Here is a 22,615-nt window from a genome sequence, read left to right as displayed (position 1 = left end):
CCCGCCGAGTCCCTAGGTAGCTTAGCAGAATTTATAGCCATTCTAGGCATTTAAATTTTTTCAGCAATTTTGTTTAAGATTTCTTTGTTTCAAAATAAATGCTTGATCCACCGAGCCAAGCTTTGTTTGAACAATTTTCTCAGTTTTAATCAAATGCATTTATCATTTATCATTATTCATTACTATTTTATATTTTTCCCTTATACTGTGTTATTATTACTTTTCCTGATAAACCAGTGACTGTGACATGTAATGAGGCAACGCAACAGGAGAATAGTGACTCAGAGGAAGAAGAAGAGATAACCGAGGAAATTGTAAGAGAAGTTGAGAATTTTGAGAACAAGCCTAAATCCAACTTGGACGAAACAGAAACAGTAAATTTGGGAGACGCCAAGGCCGTCAAAGAAACCCGCATCAGCATTCATTTGCCACCAATAGAAAAGGAAGAGTACATCCATTTTCTAAAGGAGTATGAGGATATCTTTGCATGGTTGTATGAAGACACAACTGGTTTAAGCACATCCATAGTAGCTCACAAGTTGCCTACCAATCTTCTGTGTCCGGCAATTAAGCAGAAACTCAAAAAATTCAAACCAGACATGAGTTTGAAGATCTAGGAGGAAGTTACCAAACAGATCAAAGCCAAGGTTCTCAGGGTGGTTGAGTACCCAACATGGTTAGCTAATATTGTGATAGTTCCAAAGAAAGATGGGAAGGTCCGAGTATGTGTTGATTATCGGGATTTAAACAGAGCAAGTCCCAAAGACGATTTCCCACTACAAAATATACATGTCTTGATTGATAACTGCGCCAAGCATGAACTCCAATCCTTTGTAGATTGCTTTGCAGGTTATCACCAGATCTGGATGGATGAGGAAGATGCCGAGAAGACAGCTTTCATAACTCCTTGGGGAGTATACTATTACAAAATGATGCCTTTCAGCCTAAAGAATGCAGGGGCCACTTACATGAGGGCCATGACAACCATTTTCCATGATATGATACACAAAGAAATAGAGGTGTATGTGGACGACATCATTATCAAATCCAAAAGGACCACGGATCACATAGTAGACTTAAGGAAATTCTTCGACAGGCTCAGGAGGTACAATTTGAAGTTGAACCCCGCAAAGTGTGCATTCAAGGTTCCGGCAGGAAAATTACTGGGATTCATTGTCAGTCGCGTAGGGATTGAGCTAGATCCGACTAAAGTCAAAGCTATTCAAGAATTACCACCACCCAAAAGTAAGAAGGACATGATGAGCTTTCTGGGGCGGCTCAACTACATCAGCCGATTCATAGCACAATCCACAGTCATATGTGAACCCATCTTCAAGATGCTGAGGAAAGATGCCAAGACAAGTTGGACCGAGGATTGTCAGAAAGCTTTTGACAAGATCAAGGAATACCTGTCCACAATGCCAGTTCTGGTCTTGCCAGAACCAGAACGATCGTTGTTGCTTTATCAATCTGTGTTAAATAAAGCCTTTGGATGTGTTTTGGGGCAACATGATGAGACAGAAAGAAAAGAGCAAGCCATATATTACCTGAGTAAGAAATTCACACCTTATGAAGCACGGTATTCCTTGCTCGAACGCACTTGTTGTGCTTTGACTTGGATAGCCCAGAAGTTGAGGCATTTTTTCTGTACCTACACTACATACCTCATATCCAAGATGAATCCTTTAAAGTACATATTTCAGAAGCCCATGCCTACTAGGAAGTTCGCTAAATGGCAGATACTACTGAGTGAGTTCGACATCGTCTATGTAACTCAAAAAGCAGTCAAGGGACAAGTGTTGGCAAATCACCTCGCTGAGAATCCTGTGGGAGGAGAATACGAACCCTTGGAAACTTATTTTCCTGACAGAGAACTCTCATTCGTGGGAGAAGACATTACGGAAGCATGCGACAGTTGGAGGATGTTTTTTGACGGAGCCGCAAATTTCAAAGGAGTAGGCATTGGAGCAGTTTTGGTATCCGAAACGGGTCAGCATTATCCGGTATCTGCCAAACTCAAAATTTCCTGCACGAACAACATGGCGGAATATGAGGCCTTCATACTAGGGCTCAACATGGTAGTCGACATGAACATTCAGGAGTTGTTGGTGATTGGCGACTCAGATTTACTTGTGCACTAGGTGCAAGGAGAATGGGCTACTAAGAATTCCAGGATATTGCCATATCTGCACCATGTGCAGGAATTGAAAAGGAGGTTCACGAAGATAGAATTCCGACATGTGCCCAGAATTCAGAATGAGTTCACCGACGCACTAGCCACTTTGTCATCAATGATACATCATCCAGATAAGAACTATATTGATCCCATTATGATAAGGATCCATAATCAGCCGGCATATTGTGCTCATGTCGAGGAGGAAGCAGACGGAAAGCCTTGGTTCCATGACATCAAGGAGTACCTATCAAAAGGAGAATCCCCAGAGCATGAAAATCACATTCAGAAATGCACGCTCCGAAGATTGTCAAATCACTTCTTCCACAGCGGAGGGAACTTGTACAGAAGAACCCCGGATTTGGGTTTACTAAGGTGCGTCGATGCAAAGGAAGCTTCTAAGCTACTTGACGATGTACATGCTGGGACCTGCGGTCTGCACATGAATGGCTTTATTCTGGCCAAGAAAATACTCAGGGCAGGTTAGTTTTGGATGACCATTGAGATGGATTGTATTCAGTATGTTCGCAAATGCTGTCAATATCAAGTACATGCCAATATGATAAAAGTGCTACCAAATGAGCTCAATGCAACAAGCTCACCTTGGCCAATCGCCGCTTGGGGAATGGATGTTATTGGTCCGATCGAGCCCACCGCTTCGAACGGACACCGGTTTATTCTAGTATCCATTGATTACTTCACAAAATGGGTAGAAGCTGCATCCTACAAAGTTGTAACCAAGAAGGTCATCACAAATTTTGTCAAGGATCGTATCGTCTGCCGATTTAGGATTACTGAGTCCATTATCAGCGACAACGCCGCCAACCTCAATAGTGACTTAATGAAAGCTATATGTGAAACCTTCAAAATCAAGCACAAGAATTACACCGCCTACAGACCTCATATGAATGGAGCTGTGGAAGCCGCCAATAAAAACATTAAGAAGATACTAAGGAAAATGGTAGAGAATCACAAGCAATGGCATGAAAAGTTACCCTTTGCTCTTTTAGGGTACCGCACCGCAGTTTGTACGTTAACCGGGGCAACCCCCTACATGTTGGCTTATGGTATCAAGGTTGTCATCCTGACCGAGGTAGAGATTCCTTCTCTAAGAGTCATACAGGAAGCTGAACTCAGCGATGCGGAGTGGGTAAAAAGCCGCTATGAACAGTTGGCCCTTATCGATGGAAAAAGAATGAGGCAGTGTGCCATGGTCAAATATTTTAGAACAAGATGTCCAGAGCTTTCAACAAAATGGTCAAACCAAGATAGTTCGCACCAGGACAGCTAGTGTTGAAGAAGATTTTTTCACACCAAGATGAAGCCAAAGGGAAATTCTCTCCCAACTAGCAAGGTCCGTATATAGTTCACAAAGTGCTAACAGGAGGAGCCCTCATACTTGCAGAGATGGGTGGAGAGATCTAGCCAAAACCAATTAATTCAGATGCAGTCAAAAGATACTATGCCTAGATTACTTCACATCTTCTTTCCTGATGTAATTGAACTACGCTCGACCTGATTCCCGTTTAAGAAGGGATACGTAGGCAGCCTTATGGGTTCGGTCATATCATAATAAAATTTTCATTTCCCCAAAATTAGAAACTGGGGCAGAATTTTGAGGAGGGTCCTCAAAATTCCAGAGCAAGTCCAGCCAACGCCATCACATGCCAGGAAGTCAGTCATTAGTCAAGAACTGAGGCAGAATTTTGAGAAAGATTCTCAAAATTCCGAAGAAGATTCTACAAGGTCCACCATCTACAAACAATTAAAAAATCATCTACCAAATTGGGGTAGAATTTTGAGGAGGACCCTCAAAATTCCAATATGAGAAAGCTACAATGCCTTTGAAATGTGTCACAGTCGCTAGTTCATCAAAATTATTTAATATATCAATACGCTCCTAAAAGAATTCTATTTTCTTGTTATCAACAAATGCATATTTTTTGAAAATCCTATTTTTTATAACGGTCAGGTGCTACCTAGGGGAACTCGAAGGGGGCTTCCAGAGCGGAGCAGAGCAAGGCCGGCAGACGAAGCAAGAACCAACATCCCCTTATGAAACTTATGATTTTTCTTTAAACGTAGGCACATTTGACGATAGCATCCATACACAAAGCACATTCACCATCTATCCGGCCGTTAGACGCTGAACCTATCCCAGATAAGATATATTCTACCCTTATCGGCTATTTTCTCTTTGCATGAGTCTAATCTCTAACTCCACATTTGTATGAGTCCAATCCTTGACTCTATATTTGTATGAGTCTAATCTCTGACTCCATATTTGCATGAGTCTAATCTTTGACTCCATATTTGCATGAGTCTAATCTCTGACTCCATATTTGCATGGGACTAGGCCCTGTCCCACACCTTGCACAAGTCTAACCTTTGACTCCATATTTGCATGGGACTAAGCCCTGTCTCACACCCTGCATGAGTCTAACCTTTGACTCCATATTTGCATGGGACTAAGCCTTGTCCCGCACCTTACATGAGTCTAATCTTTGACTCCATATTTGCATGGGACTAAGCCTTGTTCCGAATATTGCACGAGGTTAAGCTCTACCTCCATATTTGCCTTCTCCTGGCATGAGTCTAAGCCTTGAGTCCACATTTACTGAGTCTAATCTCTGACTCTATATTTGCATGAGTCTAATCTCTGACTCCATGTTTGTATGAGTCTAAGCCCCGACTCCATATTTTGCATGAGTCTAAGCCCTTACTCCATATTTGTATGAGTCTAATCCTTGACTCCATATTTACATGAGGCTAAGCTCTGCCTCCATATCTGCATAAGGCTAAGCATTGCCTTCTCTTTGCATGAGACTAAGCTCTGTCTCCAATCTTGCATGAGTCTAAGCTCTGCCTCCATATCTGCATAAGGCTAAGCACTACCTTCTCTTTGCATGAGACTAAGCTCTGTCTCCAATCTTGCATGAGGCTAAGCCCTGCCTCCATATTTGCATAAGGCTAAGCATTGCCTTCCATTTGCATGGGACTAATCCCTATCTCGAATCTTGCATGAGGCTAAGCTCTGCCTCCTATTTTGCATAAGTCCAACATTACCTTTATTTGCCGAGACTAAGCGCTGTCTCTCCAACACTATCTATTTGCTCCTCTTTCGGGCTAAGCTCTTCCCTCAACCTCACAAGTCTAAGCCTTGTATTGTTACATCATATTATTGCATTTTATGGGCTGAAACATCGCAAATCTGTCCAAGGGCATCATAGTCTAAAGGCACCATCCTCATATCCTGAAGACAACATACCATGGCCTGAGGATCTCTCAAATTTGCACATCATTATTCAAAGGCATCATGGTTCGGAGGCACCATTTTCATGGACCGAGAACATTATTTCATGGCCTGCGAATCCCTCATTAAACAATTCATGGCCCAGGACATCATGGTCCAAGGACGTCATCTTTAATCATCCGAAGACAACTTTCATGGTCCAAAGGAATTTGCATCATGTTTAAATTTTCGCAAATATGATTGTAGCATCTTTTATCTGCAGGTAACCAGTAAGCAACCGCTATCCTAGCAAGAGCGATCTCACTTCAGCTTCCTCCAACTGTCCCGAGCCTTAAACGCTCACCGTAGCCGCTTCCACATCTCTTGTCCGTTCTTACAAAATTTCAGGTGAATCCAGAACTACACATGGCCTCTAAAACCAGGGATATGTAGGCAACTCAGAAACCAGAGCTCGACCTCTATCTTTCAAAACATCCCATCCGGTCAAAATTGGTCATCATGTCTTTACCCGAAAACTCTTTCATCCTTCCCGGGTAAAGAGGGGCAGCTGCTGATACCCAATTTTCCCTATATATTTTAAATAAGCATAAATACCTTCAAAATAGCATATATATGCATATATAAGCAAACACAATAATTTATTATTTTTTCCATGATTTTTAAGGGATTAAATTGTTTTATTTTTCTCCCTTTTTACCCATAAAATCCCCAAAAATTATTTCCAAAATTATAGTTTCGATAATTCATCTATTTATATTCTATATTTTACGCCAAAATATGGCTAATGTAATTTTTATGTATTTTTACAATTACATTTGGTATTTTTAAAGCTAAAATGCATATAATTGCAATGTTAGCCCATTTTAAGATTTAATTATGTTTTATATGCATAAAATTGGATTTTGTATTTTTAGATTGTTAATTATGTATATTTAAATCATTTTGGCACCTTAAATTATTTTCCAGAAATTATCTATTATTTTTATAAATTAAAATAGGGAAAACTGGCTATTTAGATTATAGCCAAATTGGCTTTCAATTATAGCCAAATCGGACCCCAATTCCCAGCCGAATTTTACAATTAAAAACCCGACCCACACCCTATTAAACCTTACCCAAACCCGGAACCCACTTACCCGTTCTAATCCTGACTGTTGATCTCCCAGATCAACGGTCCAAATAATTCCTTTCCATTTTAATTTCCAAACGACCCCCAACACTAATTCATTTCTCCAAAGGCGCCACCTTCAGATGCTCTCTCATCTCCACTCTTCTCTTAAACCTAACCCTAGACTCCTCTACTCCCCTCCATCTCCGGTCATCTCCGGCGACTATCCTTTTCAACCCAAGCCTCCAATGGGTCTCTCATCACTCTACTCATCATCTCTAAGGCTTTCAAGGATCCTAGGCCATGTCGATTTGGACTTAGGGTTTCTGTTTTTGTTACTTATGGGTTCTCCGATGTGATTTTGGACAAAATCACACCTTATATGTCATGATCGATGAAGTTTCAACAGGTTCTTTTTTATTTTATTTGGGTTTCTTTTTGAAACCCTGACTCTCTTCTGAATCTCTCAGATCTGTGTTATTTTTATGCTTTAAGCCTATTTCCTTCTGTGATTTGTTATTCTTGAGTTTTTTTTGAAAGACCTTCTACTCTAAACCATTTTTACTCCCTTTGAAAACTAGGGTTTTCGGAGTTCTTTCTATACCTGTTTCGACTGATTTCTTTATGATTAAACCTTTTTCCTTGTTTCTCTCGATCGATTCTAAGTTCTTACTGCTTTTTAACTCAACTCTGTTAAAAGTCCCTAATTTCTTAAAGATTTTCTTTACTTGTTTCTTTGAGTTAGTATGATTTTCTTTACTTGTTTCTGTGCGTTAGCCGGATTTTCTTTTCTTGTCTCCGTGTGTTAGCTTGATTTTCTTTATTCTTCTTCTGTGTGTTAGCATGATGTTTTCCACTTTGGTTCTGTGTGTTAGCATGACTCTCCTTTACTTTGTTTCTGCGTGTTAGCCTGTTTACCTGGTTCTTCTTAATCTCTTGTGGTCACCATGCTTCGAATATGTTCTGCTGGATCTCTAGCCTACTTACATTACCTCTACATGACTGTGTTTGCTCATCTTTTGTTTCTTTCTGCCTATATAATCGACTTTTTTTTTGCTACTTCTGTTTAATTGTCTCTATTTATATGTTGAGGTATGCTGAATCATGACTCCCCATGATTGATTCTTATTCTCCTTAACTTTTGGTAATTGAAAGATTTTCCTTCAAAGTCCTGGAATTCTACTCGTCTCTTTGAATTAACTAATTGCATTACCTTACTTACTATAGTACTTTGTTTTACATAGTCTTTCCTTAATTAGGTCCTTTAGAATTTGGTCCTAATTGACTACTTTATGCTTACTGAATCTTGACACTTTCCTTATTTAATCATGCACCGATTTCCCTTCCTCCCTTATATGGTACTAAATCTTCCCGTTTGGCCCTGACTCCCTTAACTCAAGGAAGTACTTCCTTGATTCTGTGAAGTGATTGATTCTGAATTCTTAAATTTGTATACTACTATGATTTTCACCTTATTCCACTACCTACTTTCAACTATAAATACTATAAATCTTTCACAAAGGACACATACTTGGCTTTCAAAAAACCCCTCTCTTACTTAAAATCTCTGTGTTATTCTACTACTATTAGCCGGCTGCAAGCTAAGGCTAATCATCTATACTCTCTGGTTCTTATATTCTGCTTACTTTTATCCTCACTGGTATGTCCTAGTTAATTTAAAGTCTCAACAACAACATGTTTCTCTTCTTGTTTCAGTTTTATTATTTCTAGCCTTCTTTTACATATGATTTTGTTGTGAAGTTTGTAGTTAAGAATGCTAATATGACCCCCTTCCCTCTTTTGAATTCATGTACCCCCTTGTGTAATTCAAGCATGCCTGGACAATTGTATTCTTTCACCTACTGTGCACTTACCACTTTGTGAATCCCAAACCCCTATTCCCTCTATGTGTTCATGAATGGATTGTTATTATGCCAGTGTCAAACTATCTCTGAACATGTCCATACTAGTCCTAATACCCCTACTGGGGTCATCTATCTGTAGTCAATGTCTATGTATCCCCAAACCCCCTTAACCCCTGTGTGATTACTAAATTCATTCACTTGTTGTGTGTGGTCTTATCCTGAAGTGTCTGAACTTTGGTTACTAATCCAACTTCTTTTCAACAATCTCTGTTATTAATTGCTTTCAAAACAGACCTTTTGAGTCCAGTCTTTAATGAACTTATTTCAAACATGAGTCCTGCACTTTCACTTTACTCCTAGTTAATAAGTTCTACCCCCTCCAGTATATGTACTACCTTGGGATCCTCTTGAGAACCCTGGGAACTCTGGCATACTGAGGTTGGCTTTCTATACTGCACTGGTTCAATGCTTGGCTATTAAGTCTAGGTGTAAGCATTTCTCGGGGTCCTTGAGACCCTTAGGGAACTTTGATGTACCTAGACTCTGATTTGCCTATGGAAATGAGGCTTGAAAGACCATTGGAGGCTTTGGGTAATTGTGGCCTGATAGCAGGCTCTCTATAGAATAGCTTCTTAATTTTCCATTTCATTTATGTAATTCATTTGTTGGCCTGTAATAATTTGTAAACAAATATTTGGGGTATTTAGTGAGAGGGTGGGTAGATGTATACCATGTGGGGTAACTTGGGTAGAAATCCTGCCTTAGGACTTATTTGCAAATCTGCATGCCTCACTCGATAGAAAACATGCCTATAGGGTTTTTATTCTTATTGAATCAGATTTTATAATAGAAATCATGCCTATAAGGACTTCACTTTTAATGTCACTTGCATTAGATACAAACCATGTTCATAAATCATGCGTTTGTAATGTTAGAGATCATGTTTCCAGGTTCCAAGTCAACATGTTTTTAATCAACTCAAATATAGATATCATGCCTATAGGACATAATTCTGATTCAGTAAGTTTTTCACATGTTATTGCAAATTGCCTAAAACCAATAAGACGTGTAGATATCATGTCTATAAGGATCTAATTCGCAATTCTGTTTGGTAATTCTAATTAGCCTAATAGATCAATTGTATCTCGCCTAGATTACTTCTCAAAACTGACTTTGTTAAGCAGCGACATTTCCTAAAACTGGTTCTTTCAACATTGCTCTAATCTCATTAGATATCCTTCCTATAGGTTTAAAAGGGACTATTTCAAAACTTGTTTGTTTCTGCATTAACATAAATATCAGTTCTGCATATAGGCAAGCCTTAGGGCGTTTTCAAAACTTGCATATCTCTGAAGCTGTCTCTGTCACTCAACGTTTTGGATTCTAATGAGCCTTTTTTAAGAGATCCTAGGCAACTAATAGGTTGCGACTTCTTTATCTAAAAGTGGTTTATTCCTGCATAATCATTTAGAAATCCTGCCTTAGGACTTTGATTACTAAAGACCTCACTTATGGTTGAGTCGTGCTGCGTGTATGCGCGTTTGCGGAGGAAACTATGAGCCTTTAATTGCTCCATTTATGTGAAAGTCCTAAATGCTTTTCTTTGAATGTCGCCTTAGATTTTTGCCTTTAAAACATTAGGGGTATGCCTAGAACTTCCTATAGGTAGAGGTCCTAACTCCCCTCCGGGACTATTAAGAAGGGACGGGTAGCAGCACGCAATAGGAATCAGTGACCAACACTCGCCTTGCATGACTACTAAGGGGATGGGAAGGGTAGACGTGGGATATGATGACTATGCATTAATGTAACGTGTAGCCCCTCGATGAGGAGTGTTTACCGGATATAGCGTGGGGTGATCCTATAGGATAAATAACCTAAGACCCCTCTTTACCCCAAACCTTCTCCTTGTTTAAAGCTTTCTTTATAATTTGTTCAACCTTTATTTCACTACTTGACTTGTTTAAACGTGTTGTACTTATTTGATTCAACTATGGACTAATTTTTAAATATGAGTTCGGTCGGGACCCACAGTTGTGGACCAATAGGGGTGCCTAACACCTTTCCCTCGAGTTTATCTCGAGCCCTTACCCTAATCTCTGGTAATGCAGACCAACCCAAGAGTTAATCACTCTAGGTGCCCTAACGCACCATAATCTGTTAGGTGGCGACTCTTCAAATACCCAATTCCCAAAAGGAAATGAGTCATTGCACCCCATGGAATGTCGAAACCCGGACCTCTCTCCGCGAGGAAGGGAAAAAAGGGGTGCGACACTATCAATAGTCAATCTCGGATAAGCTTTACTTTTTCTATGGCTTGCTGAACCAGGTCTAGCTCGTGTAATCCTGATTCTCCAATATCAAACCACCCTATTGGCGACCTACACTTTCGTCCGTAAAGAGATTTGTATGGAACCATATGAATACTGGAATGGTAATTACTATTATATGCGAACTCAATAAGCGGCAGATGATCATCCTAGTTACCTTTGAAGTTTGTTACACAAGCTCGTAACATATCCTCCAGTGTTTGAATAGTACGCTCAGCCTGTCCATCTGTCTAGGGATGAAATACTATACTAAGACTTACTTGAGTCCCAAATCATTTTTGGAAGGACATCCAGAAGTTAGCTGTAAATTGAGCTCTTCTATACAAGATAATATATACAGGGTTACCATGTAGTCGTACTATCTCCTTAATATAAATTCTTGCATAATCCTCTGAGGAATATGTAGTTCTAACGGGCAAAAAATGGGTTGAATTTGTAAGCCTATCAACAATCACCCATATTGAATCGAACTTATGCTGGGTACAAGATAAGCCTACGATGAAGTCCATATTGATTACTTCCTATTTCCAAGTCAAAATCTCCATAGCTTGCAATAACCCACCGAGTTTTGATGCTCAATCTTAACCTGCTGAAAGTTAGAACACTGAGCAACAAATTCTGCTATATCCTTTTTCATTCCATCCAACCAATATACTTCCCTGATGTCATGATACATCTTTGTCGCTCCTAGATGGATAGAATAACGAGAATAGTGAGTTTCTCCCATAACCTGCCGATGCAGCCCTGCAACATTAGGCACACATAGTCGTCCTTGATATCTGAGGACCCCATCTTCTGTAATTTCAAATGGTGACTTCTCCTTCTGAAGAGTGGTATCCTTATAATGAACTAACACAGGATCCTCGTACTGTATTTCCTTTACATCAATTACTAATAAGGATGTTGTCGTATTCTAAAGAGTAATTCCAATGTCACCTGAGTCCAGTATCCGAACTCCAAGACTAGCTAGCTGATGAACCTCATGGGTTATTCCCCTCTTTTATTTCTATAAATACGACAGGCTACCCATAGATCTATGGCTGAGGGCGTCGGCTACTATGTTTGCCTTCCCCAAATGGTATAAAATATCAACGTCATAGTCTTTAAGTAGCTCCAATCATCTCCTTTGATGTAGATTCAATTCCTTTTGCTTGAAGAAGTACTGGAGGCTCTTATGATCTGTACAGATATCAACATGAATGTCAAACAAGTAGTGCCTCCACATCTTTAGTGTATGAATTACTGCAGCTAACTCTAAATCGTGGGACAGGTAGTTCTTCTCGTGTTTTCTTGGTTGTCTAGAAGCATAAGCCACAACCTTACCATGCTTTATCAGCACACAACCCAATCCAATGCCTGAAGCGTCATAATAGATAACGTAACCATCGGTCCCTTTTGGAAGCATTAGAACCGGTGCTGAAGTTAATCTGTCCTTTAAGGCCTGGAAAACTCCATTCACAAGCGTCAGTCCATTGAAACCTAGTTCCCTTCTGAGTTAACTTACATGGTTATCCTAATCTTGTACAATTCAGGAAATTTCCCTCTTCGGAGGCCCAAACTTCATCTTTAATCCTTCACAATTGCGCCCTTATCCCACTATTAGGGCAATATTTTGTCAATTCTAAATGTTACTAGTCTTAGACTCCTTTGAGTTCATTCAGGCTATACTAAGCTTTCTATAACTTAGAGAAACCACCAGCTCTCTTATGAACTTATTCCCAAGGACTTATCCATTCTTGTCACCTTTTTACTCATCTTTTCTTATCCTTCCTCCTGTCTTCCTAGAACCTTGTCGCTCTACCATACTTTAGCTTGCGACCTACACATATCTATTTATACTTATTCGCAACCTTTCTTCAACCTACTTGCACCATAGATTTCCTTATGTTATTCTGGAGCATCAAGCAAGACACCGCATACCACTTTGGTCAAAGGTGCTTAGAAGAGAAGAAACTTTCGTTACAAGTTTCTTGTAATAACCTACCAAAAGAAGCTACGAACCTTCATCGGTGTCGTGTGTCTAGGCAAAGTCTTCATTGCCTAAGTCTCTTGTGTATCCACTCGGATGTCTTTACTCAAAATAATATGCCCAAGGAAAGCTATAGAGTTCAACCAGAATTTATATTTAGAAAATTTTTAATACAACTTCCCTTCTTGTAGAACTTTGAGCACAGTACGCAGATGACCAACATGCTCATCCTCTGAATGATAATACACCAATATATCATCAATAAATACAACTATGAACAGATAAAAAAAGGCCTGAACACACGGTTCATTAAATCCATGAATACTGCTGGGGCATTGGTCAAACCGAATGACATAACCGGAAACTCAAAGTACCCATATCTAGTCCTGAATGCAGACTTCGGAATATCTTCATCTTTAATCCTTACCTAATGGTACCCAGACCTCAAGTCTATCTTTGAGAAACACTTGGCACCTTGTAATTGATCAAATAGATCATCAATTCTCGGGAGCGGGTACTTATTCTTGATCGTCACCTTATTCAGTTGCCTATAATCAATACACATTCGTAAGGAACCATCTTTCTTTTTCACAAACAACACGGGTGCTCCGCATGGTGACGTACTAGGTCTGATAAAACCTTTTTCAAACAAGTCCCTTAGTTTTTCCTTTACCCTTTCAGATCTGCGGGGGCCATTCTATAGGGGGGATAGATATTGGATGAGTATCTGGTGGTAGGTTGATGGAAAACTCAATTTCCTGCTCTGGCAAAAGACCCAGAAGTTGATCGGGAAAAACATCGGGAAACTCATTAACCACTGGGATGGACTGAATGGTTGGTGATTCTACTTCCATATCTTGAACCCGAACTAAGTGATAAATACAACTCTTATTGATCATATTCTTTGCCTTGAGATAGGAGATAAATTTACCTCTTGGTGATGCCGTATTACCTTCCCATTTTAAAATAGGCTCTCCTGGGAACTGATACTAAACCATCATTGACCTACACTTGATGTTAGCATAACAAAAGGCCAACCTATCCATACCCATTATAATATCAAGTTCTACTCAATCGAACACCACGTACCCTATCCTTGTTTATTATCAAATCTATCACGGGCCATTACGGTGACGTCGATATATATAAATAAAAATATTAAGATATAACTCGCATAACTAATTTAGAAAAAGGTTTACATACATAGAGGTCGACTAAGCCATAGACATATCATACCCAAAACTATATATAGGATACTGTCTGCAAAACCTCTAAGTAGGCATAACCATAATATATACAACTCGGGACGGGGCTCCCTACATCCTTATAAAACAACCAACCACATTTAAAACCCTGACTTGGTAATATTCCAAGAACGGGTGGAACTCACCAACCAAAAACTAACACTTGGAGGAAGTCTATAGTAGAGGGTCCTTGCCTCGTCCTATATAAGAACCTCGATCGAACGCATTTCGAAGCAGAATCTTCATGTCCTTATCAGTTACCTTCCTCCTCTTGGCCCAACTACTATCTTCTTCCTCTGTGTATCCCATAACATACACCGACGAACCTTGATTGACGGACTCCCAAGACTGTGGACTATCCGGAACCTCAGAAGAGCTGGTGTCCACAAATACCTTGATATAGTTTTGAACCTGAGGGAATCCCGACTGTGCCAATCCATGCACTACTCCCCTCATACCCTGATCAACGGGCTGTGAAACTAAGGTCCTTGGTGAAGTCGGAACTCCTCTCACCCCATCTACTGCCGGAGTGGTCGAAATAGCTCGAACAGATGACTTATATGGATCCTCCTCAATAGAACCCATCATCTCCGATGGGTCTGAATCCATAATATAACTTATATCTCTTTCTAACACCTTCGTAGCCTTCTGACCCGTGCTAGCGGCTGTAGTCTTTAGAGGCATCGCTAAAAATGTAACACAACATTAGGAACATGAATGCTTATATCACACGATCTAAGATAAGAAAAGAGGATAACATCTCATATGTCCTATAGCATCCTGTTTATAAGTGTGGTGCACAATACACCCATAAACAAGACTCTACTAGACACGGTTTCTAGACAACCCTAGGATCGAACTGCTCTGATACCACTTTTGTCAAGACCCAAACCGATGGGCCATGACGGGTGCCTAAGTCCTACCTGTCAAACACCCCTAAGAATGCGTCTAAGATATGAACCTGAATAACATCTGCTGCATTACAAAAATAACATACGTGAAAGAAACCTGCCATCAAGGCATATGTACGTATATATGCAGAATACAATGGGCGAGCTGGCAAGGCTGCTATAGACAACTATACATCCAAAACTAAAAGCCGAAAAGGCCACATACAACCCAACTAGACATACAGTCCACAGACCTCTAACAGAAACATAACTGTACAAAGACGGGACTGAGCCACGTCATACCCATATATATACATACATACATACATACATACATACATACATACATACATACATACATACATACATACATACATACATACATACATACATACATACATACATACATACATATATATATATATATATATATATATATATATATATAAATATATATACAAACGTATCGTACCAAAATCAAAAGCAGCTCCGGATCAAATGGAGCACGCCAACTCTCGCTGATCAGGGATCCTAAGAAGGGGATCGTCAGCTTGCCTACCTGCACCTGGGGGCATGAAATGCAGGCCCCGTGAAATAGGGTATCAGTACGAAAAATGTACTGAGTATGTAATGCATGAAAATTAGTACGTAAGAGATATAGATGAAACATGGAATATGGAAAAATATATTTAAATCTTAATAGCTTTATAAATTCTAAAATATGTATAATGTCATGCACGTGCGTATAAATGTCGTGCCATGCATAGGTATGTATGTACATAATATCATCAAGCCACTGAGGGCATCCCATCATATCATCTCGGCCACTGTAGGCAACATCATCAACATATACCAGTTGATCAGGTGGTGGTGAGTATATAACGCCGTAATCTTTTCCCATATCCCATATACATATATTTACATATATACGCGTATATAACGTCATCTGGTCATGGGTCAATCCACATGTATAAATGAGTGAAATTCATGAAAAATATGTAATAATCTCAATATTCCTTCCGGATTCTGAGACCCATGAACATAAGATAATAATAATTCTCATGGGGAATCAAGAATATAAACACCTCTACTATTTCTATGAATAGAGTAATTTATAGAAGCTGTGTATTTGCTCATTTCTTCAATATAATTTGGACCATGCCAAAAGAGAGAAGGGATGGCCTAAATATACCTGGAGTAGGAACAACTCCGTATAATTATCTCGTTGGAAACCTTCGTGGATTAATCTTTGAACCCAAAAATCAGATTTAAGCTTCTGCGCTTTTGAACTTGAGGAAGGAAATTAGCTTGGATTTTGGACGAATGGATTCTGCTCTAGCGTTTTTGGTTTTGAAACCAAAGACAAAATGTATATAATTTAAATTTCAACTTATTCCATTGCTTTTGTTGGATTTGGTTGAAGCTTATGTTTCTAGCTTTCAACTTTAAACTTTAAGACTTGGTTGAAGTGTCATGGATAAGATTCTTTAAACTTTAAGACTTTTGGATTTGGTTGAAGTGTCGGGATGAATAATGTTTCAGCTTCTAACTTCTTTCATTGTAAACCAAAAACTGAATGTTCCTCTATTGAATTGCTTACTTTAGTCTCCTAAAAAAATGATCACAAGTCTTATTTTTCTAAAACTTAAATGTAAGTCATGTCCTAGTCATTTTCATAATTTAGTCATCTGGCAAAAGTGCTTACTTAGTCATTCCAATTTTGTGGCTTCTTGTCACGTGGGGTGGGGGTGGAATATTAATTTTTATCCACTTATTAGTTAACTGGGTAATGTCCTGTTACCCGGTAATTAATCAATTACCCGCATAATTTAAAAATTACCATAAATTACTTAAGATTCTATTTATTTTTAAAATACTTCATATATACTTTATATATTATATTACAATGGTCATATGGTACCTTGCATGGTACTAGTTCATAATTATCGGGTATTATCGCTCGACCTGTATTTTATTCCAAATTGTCCACTTTCAACGAAACGCGTTTTCTATAATCTGTGTACCCCTTTATCCTTCATAACACTTATTTATCGCTTGTTATAAATAGTGTAAGTACGTTAACGTCAAGATGATCTCATCCTCGAGTCTTCGTCGGTTAACTGAAAATGAAATTTTTTTAACATACGAAAATGCGAGATGTAACACTATCCACACCACCAGTTCTGGTCCCCCCAGAACTAGGACGACCTTTGTTACTCTAGTTATCTATATTGGATGGAGCCTTCGGATGTGTTTTGGGATAACATGACGAGACAGGAAGAAAGGAGCAAGCCATATACTACCTGAGTAAGAAGTTCACACCTTACGAAGCATGATACTCTCTACTAGAACGCACTTGCTGTGCTTTGACCTGGACAGCTCAGAAATTGAGGCATTACTTCTGTGCCTCTGCTACATACCTCATATCCAGGATGGACCTTCTGAAGTACATATTCCAGAAACCCATGTCGACAGGAAAGTTTGCCAAATGGCAGATACTATTAAGTGAGTTCGATATCGTCTACGTAACCCAAAAGGTGGTCAAAGGACAAGCATTGGAAGATCACCTTGCTGAAAATTCGGTGGGAGGAGCATACGAACCTTTGAAAACATATTTTCCTGATGAAGAAGTGTCGTTCGTAGGGGAAGACATTACCGAAGCATACGACGGTTGAAGGATGTTCTTTGATGGAGCTGCAAATTTCAAAGGAGTAGGCATTGGAGCAGTTTTGGTATTAGAAATGGGTCAGCATTATCCGGTATCTGCTAAACTCAAATTTCCCTGCACCAACAACATGGTAGAGTATGAAGCCTGCATACTAGGGCTTAACATGGCAATCAACATGAACATTCAGGAGCTGCTGGTAATCGGTAATTCAGATTTGCTTGTGCACCAGGTACAAGGAGATTGGGCCACCAAGAATTCCAAGATATTGCCATATCTGCACCATATGTAGGAATTGAGAAAGAGGTTCACGAAGATAGAATTCCGACATGTGCCTAGAATTCAGACTTAGTTTGCCAATGCATTGGCCACCTTGTCATCTATGATACAACATCCATATAAGAATTATATTGATCCCATTCTGGTGAAAATCCATAATCAGCCGGCATATTGTGCCCACGTTGAAGAAGAAATAGATGGAAAACCTTGGTTCCATGACATCAAAGAGTATTTGGCAAAAGGAGAATATCTGGAGCATGCGAACCACAATCAGAAATGCACACTTCAAAGATTATCCAATCACTTTTTCCACAATAGAGGAAACTTGTATAGAAGAACTCCTGATTTGGGATTGCTAAGATGTGGCGACGCAAAAAAGGCTTCTAAGCTACTTGAGGAGATACATGCTGGGACCTGCGACCCGCATATGAATGGTTTTAAACTGGCCAAGAAAATACTTAGGGTCGGTTACTTTTGGATGACTATGGAGATAGATTGCATCCAGTATGTCCGCAAATGCTACCAATGTCAAGTGCATGGCGATATGATAAAAGTTCCACCAAATGAGCTTAATGCCACAAGCTCACCTTGGTCATTCGCCGCCTGGGGAATGGATGTCATCGGTCCTATCGAGCCTACTGCTTTAAACGGGCAGAGGTTCATTCTAGTAGCCATTGACTATTTCACAAAATGGGTAGAAGCTGCATCCTACAAAGCTGTAACCAAGAAAGTCGTCGCAGACTTTGTCAAGGATCGTATTATTTGCGGATTTGGAGTCCCCAAGTCCATTGTTACTGATAATGCTGCCAATCTCAACGGTGATCTGATGAAAGCCATGTGCGAAACTTTCAAAATCAAGCACAAGAATTCCACAGCCTATAGACCTCAGATGAATGGAACCGTAGAAGCCGCCAACAAAAACATCATGAAAATACTAAGGAAGATGGTAGAAAACCACAAGCAATGGCACGCGAAGCTACCATTTGCTTTGTTGGGATACCGCACTACAGTTCTCACATCAATCGGGGCAACTCCCTACATGCTGGTTTATGGTACCGAAGTTGTCATCCCAGTCGAGGTAGAGGTTCCTTCTTTAAGAATCATACAGGAAGCCGAACTCAATGATGCAGAATGGATACGGAGCCGCTATAAGCAATTGGCCCCTATAGATGGAAAAAGGATGAACGCAGTATGTCATGGTCAACTTTTCCAGAACAGAATGTCCAGGGCTTTCAACAAAAAAGGTCAAGCCAAGACAGTTTGCACCAGGACAATTGGTGCTGAAGAAGATCTTCCTACATCAAGATGAAGCCAAAGGGAAATTCTCTCCCAACTGGCAAGGTCCTTATAGGTTCACAAGGTGCTAACAAGAGGGGCGCTCATACTTGCAGAAATGGACAGAGAAGTCTGGCCAAAACCAATTAATTCAGACGCAGTCAAGAGATACTATGTTTAGACTACTTACATTTCTTCATCTGATGTAATTGAAATACACTTGACATGATTCCCGTTTAAGAGGGGATACATAGGCAACCCTGTGGGTTTGGTCATATCATAATAAAATTTCTATTTCCCCCCAAGATCAGAAACTAGGGCAGAATTTTGAGGAGGTGGGGCAGAATTTTGAGAAGGGTTCTCAAAATTCCGAAGAAAGTTTAGCAAGACCCATTATCCGCAAACGGTCAAAAGATCAACCACCAAACTGGGCAAAATTTTGAGGAGAACCCTCAAAATTCTAATATAAGAGAGCTGCAATGCCTTTGAGATGTGTTACAGTCACTGGTTCATCAAAAATTACTTGATATATCAATACGTTTCTAAAAACAACTCTATTTTTTATCAATAATTGCATATTTTCAAAAAATCTATTTCCATAATAGTCAAGCGTCACCCGGGGGAACTCAAAAAGGCTTTCAGAATGGAGCAAAGCAAATCCAGGCGACAAAAGCACAAACCAACCTTCCCCCTAAAGAACTCACAATTTCTCTTCGAACGCAGGCACATATGACGTAACGATAACATCCCCAACTATATGCACATAACAAGATTACTATCAACCAGGCCATCAGATACCGAGTATATATATCCAGCTAAGACATATACTACTCTTATTTGCTACTTGCTCTCTACATGAGGCTAATCCTTGCCTCCACATCTGCATGAGGCTAATCCTTGCCTCCATACCTGCATGAGGCTAATCCTTGCCTCCATACCTGCATGAGGCTAATCCTTGCCTCCATATTTGCATGAGGCTAATCCTTGCCTCCATACCTGCATGAGGCTAATCCCTGCCTCCATATTTGTATGAGGCTAATCTCTGCCTCCATATCTGCATGAGGTTAATCCTTGCCTCCCTATTTGCATGAGGCTAATCCTTGCCTCCATATTTGTATGAGGCTAATCCCTGCCTCCATATCTTCATGAGGCTAATCCCTGCCTCCATATCTGCACGAGGCTAATCCCTGCCTCCATATTTGCACGAGGCTAATCCCTGCCTCCATATTTGCATGAGGCTAATCCTTGCCTCTATACTTGCATGAGGTTAATCCTTGCCTCCCTATTTGCATGAGGCTAATCCTTGCCTCTACACCTGCATGAGGCTAATCCTTGCCTCCACACCTGCATGAGGCTAATCCTTGCCTCCACACCTGCATGAGGCTAATCCCTACCTCCATATTTGCATGAGGCTATTCCCTGCCTCTATATTTGCATGAGGCTAATCCATGCCTCCATATTTGCATGAGGCTAATCCCTGCCTCCCTGTTTGCATGAGGCTAATCCTTGCCTCCATATTTGCATGAGGTTAATCCTTGCCTCCATATCTGAATGAGGTTAATCATTGCCTCCATATCTACATGAGGCTAATCTCTGCCTCCCTATTTACATAAGGCTAATCCCTACCTCCCTATTTGCATGAGGCTAAACCTTGCCTCCATATTTGCATGAGGCTAATATCTACCTCCATATCTACATGAGGCTAATCCCTACCTCCATTCTCATGGTACTAAGCATTTTCCCTCTTTGCACGAATATTGCTCTATTTCTAGTACTATTTATTTGCTTTTCAATCGAGCTAAGCTCTGCCCTCCGTTTCACAAGACTAAGCCTTGTCTTGTCAATATTATGTCATTGCACATCATGGGCTGAAATATCGCTAATCTATCCAAAGGTGTCATAGTCTAAAAAGGCATTATCTCATAGACCGAAGACACCATGCCATGGTCTGAGGATCCCTCAAATTTGCATATCATTATTCAAAGGCGTCATGGTTCGGAGGCACCATCTTCATGGCCCGAGAACATCATTTCATGGCCTGCGAATCCCTCACTAAAACGTTCATGGCCTAGGATGTCATGGTCCAAGGACATCATCTTTAACCATCTAAAGACAACTTTCATAGTCCAAAGGGAATTTGCATCATGTTTAAATTTTGGCACAAATACATGTTTGTATTTTTTTTTTATCTGTAGGTAACTAGTAAGCAACTGTTATCCTAGCAGGCGAAACCTCGTTGCAGTTCCTTCAACTGTCTCAAACCTCAATCGCTCACCATAGCCGTTTTTGCCTCTCGTGTCCGTTTATGCAATGACTTCATCGGTATATTCCGCCAATGAATCCAAAACTACACATGGACTGACTCCTGTAAAACCAAGGATATATAGGCAACTCGAAAACTGGAGTCCGGACTCTGTCTTTCAAAGCATCTCACGCGGTCAAAATTGGCCATCATTTCTTTACCCGAAAATTCTTTCATCCTTCCCGGGTAAAGAGGGGCAGCTGTTGATACCCAATTTTTCCCTATATATGTTTAATACGTATATATACTTTCGAAATAGCATATATGCATATATAAGCATGCATAAGCATTTTTTTATAATTTTTCTATAATTTTAAAGGCTTCAAATTGATTTATTTCTTCCCTTTTTATTTATAAAATTTCCAATAATTATTCTTCAAATTATTTTTTTGGTGATTTAGTCATCTAAATTCTATATTTATGCTAAAATATTGTTCAAATATTTTTAATGTATTTTTTGTAATTGAATTTACATTTTAAAGTTAATTTGTATATATTTGCAATACTAGCCCTATTGGTGCATAATTAAGTTATTAATATATAAAATGATTATATTTTTTAAATGTTACACAACTATTTTTTATCATTTTAGTACACGGAATATTTTTTGGAAATCATTTTTATATTTTTTATAAATTGTATAGTACTGAAAATGGCTATTTAAAATCTAGCCTAATTTTATTTCAATTTTAGCCCAAACCCAACCCCAAAATCAGCCCCATTTTTTAAAACTAAATATACCCACCTGCCCAACCCAAATACCTGGCCAAATCCTGGTCGTTGATCATTTTGATCAACGGTCCAGGTTTTCCCTTTCCTTAACTAAACACCCTATACCCCAAAACCCTAATTCATTTCCCACCTTATACCGTCGTCATCTAATCCTCTCTGCTCTCAAACGCTCTCACCCTAACCCTAATTCCCAATCTCACTGACCCCCATCTATGGCTATCTCTGGTGACCTCTCACCAACTCTCAGGGCTCCAATGGCCCATCTCATGTCATTCTTCCCATCTCTAAGGCCCTCAAAGGACCAGGGCTATGTCGACTTGCATCTAGGATTCATCTCTCGCCTATTCCAGGCCATTCCGGTGTGATTTTGAGTGAGATCGTCCTATATTAGCCACGATATATGGGTTTATAAACAGGTTTCTTCATCTCTATATGGTTCTCTTTGAAACCCCTAATTTCTTTTCTAAAAACCTCCTAGATTTGTACAGATCTAAGGTGATTTGAGTTTGTTTCCTGTGAGCTTTGTAACG

Source organism: Nicotiana tabacum, chromosome 22 (assembly GCF_000715075.1).
Source record: "Nicotiana tabacum cultivar K326 chromosome 22, ASM71507v2, whole genome shotgun sequence".
NCBI classification, from domain to species: domain Eukaryota; kingdom Viridiplantae; phylum Streptophyta; class Magnoliopsida; order Solanales; family Solanaceae; genus Nicotiana; species Nicotiana tabacum.
This window is presented reverse-complemented; position numbering follows the sequence as displayed.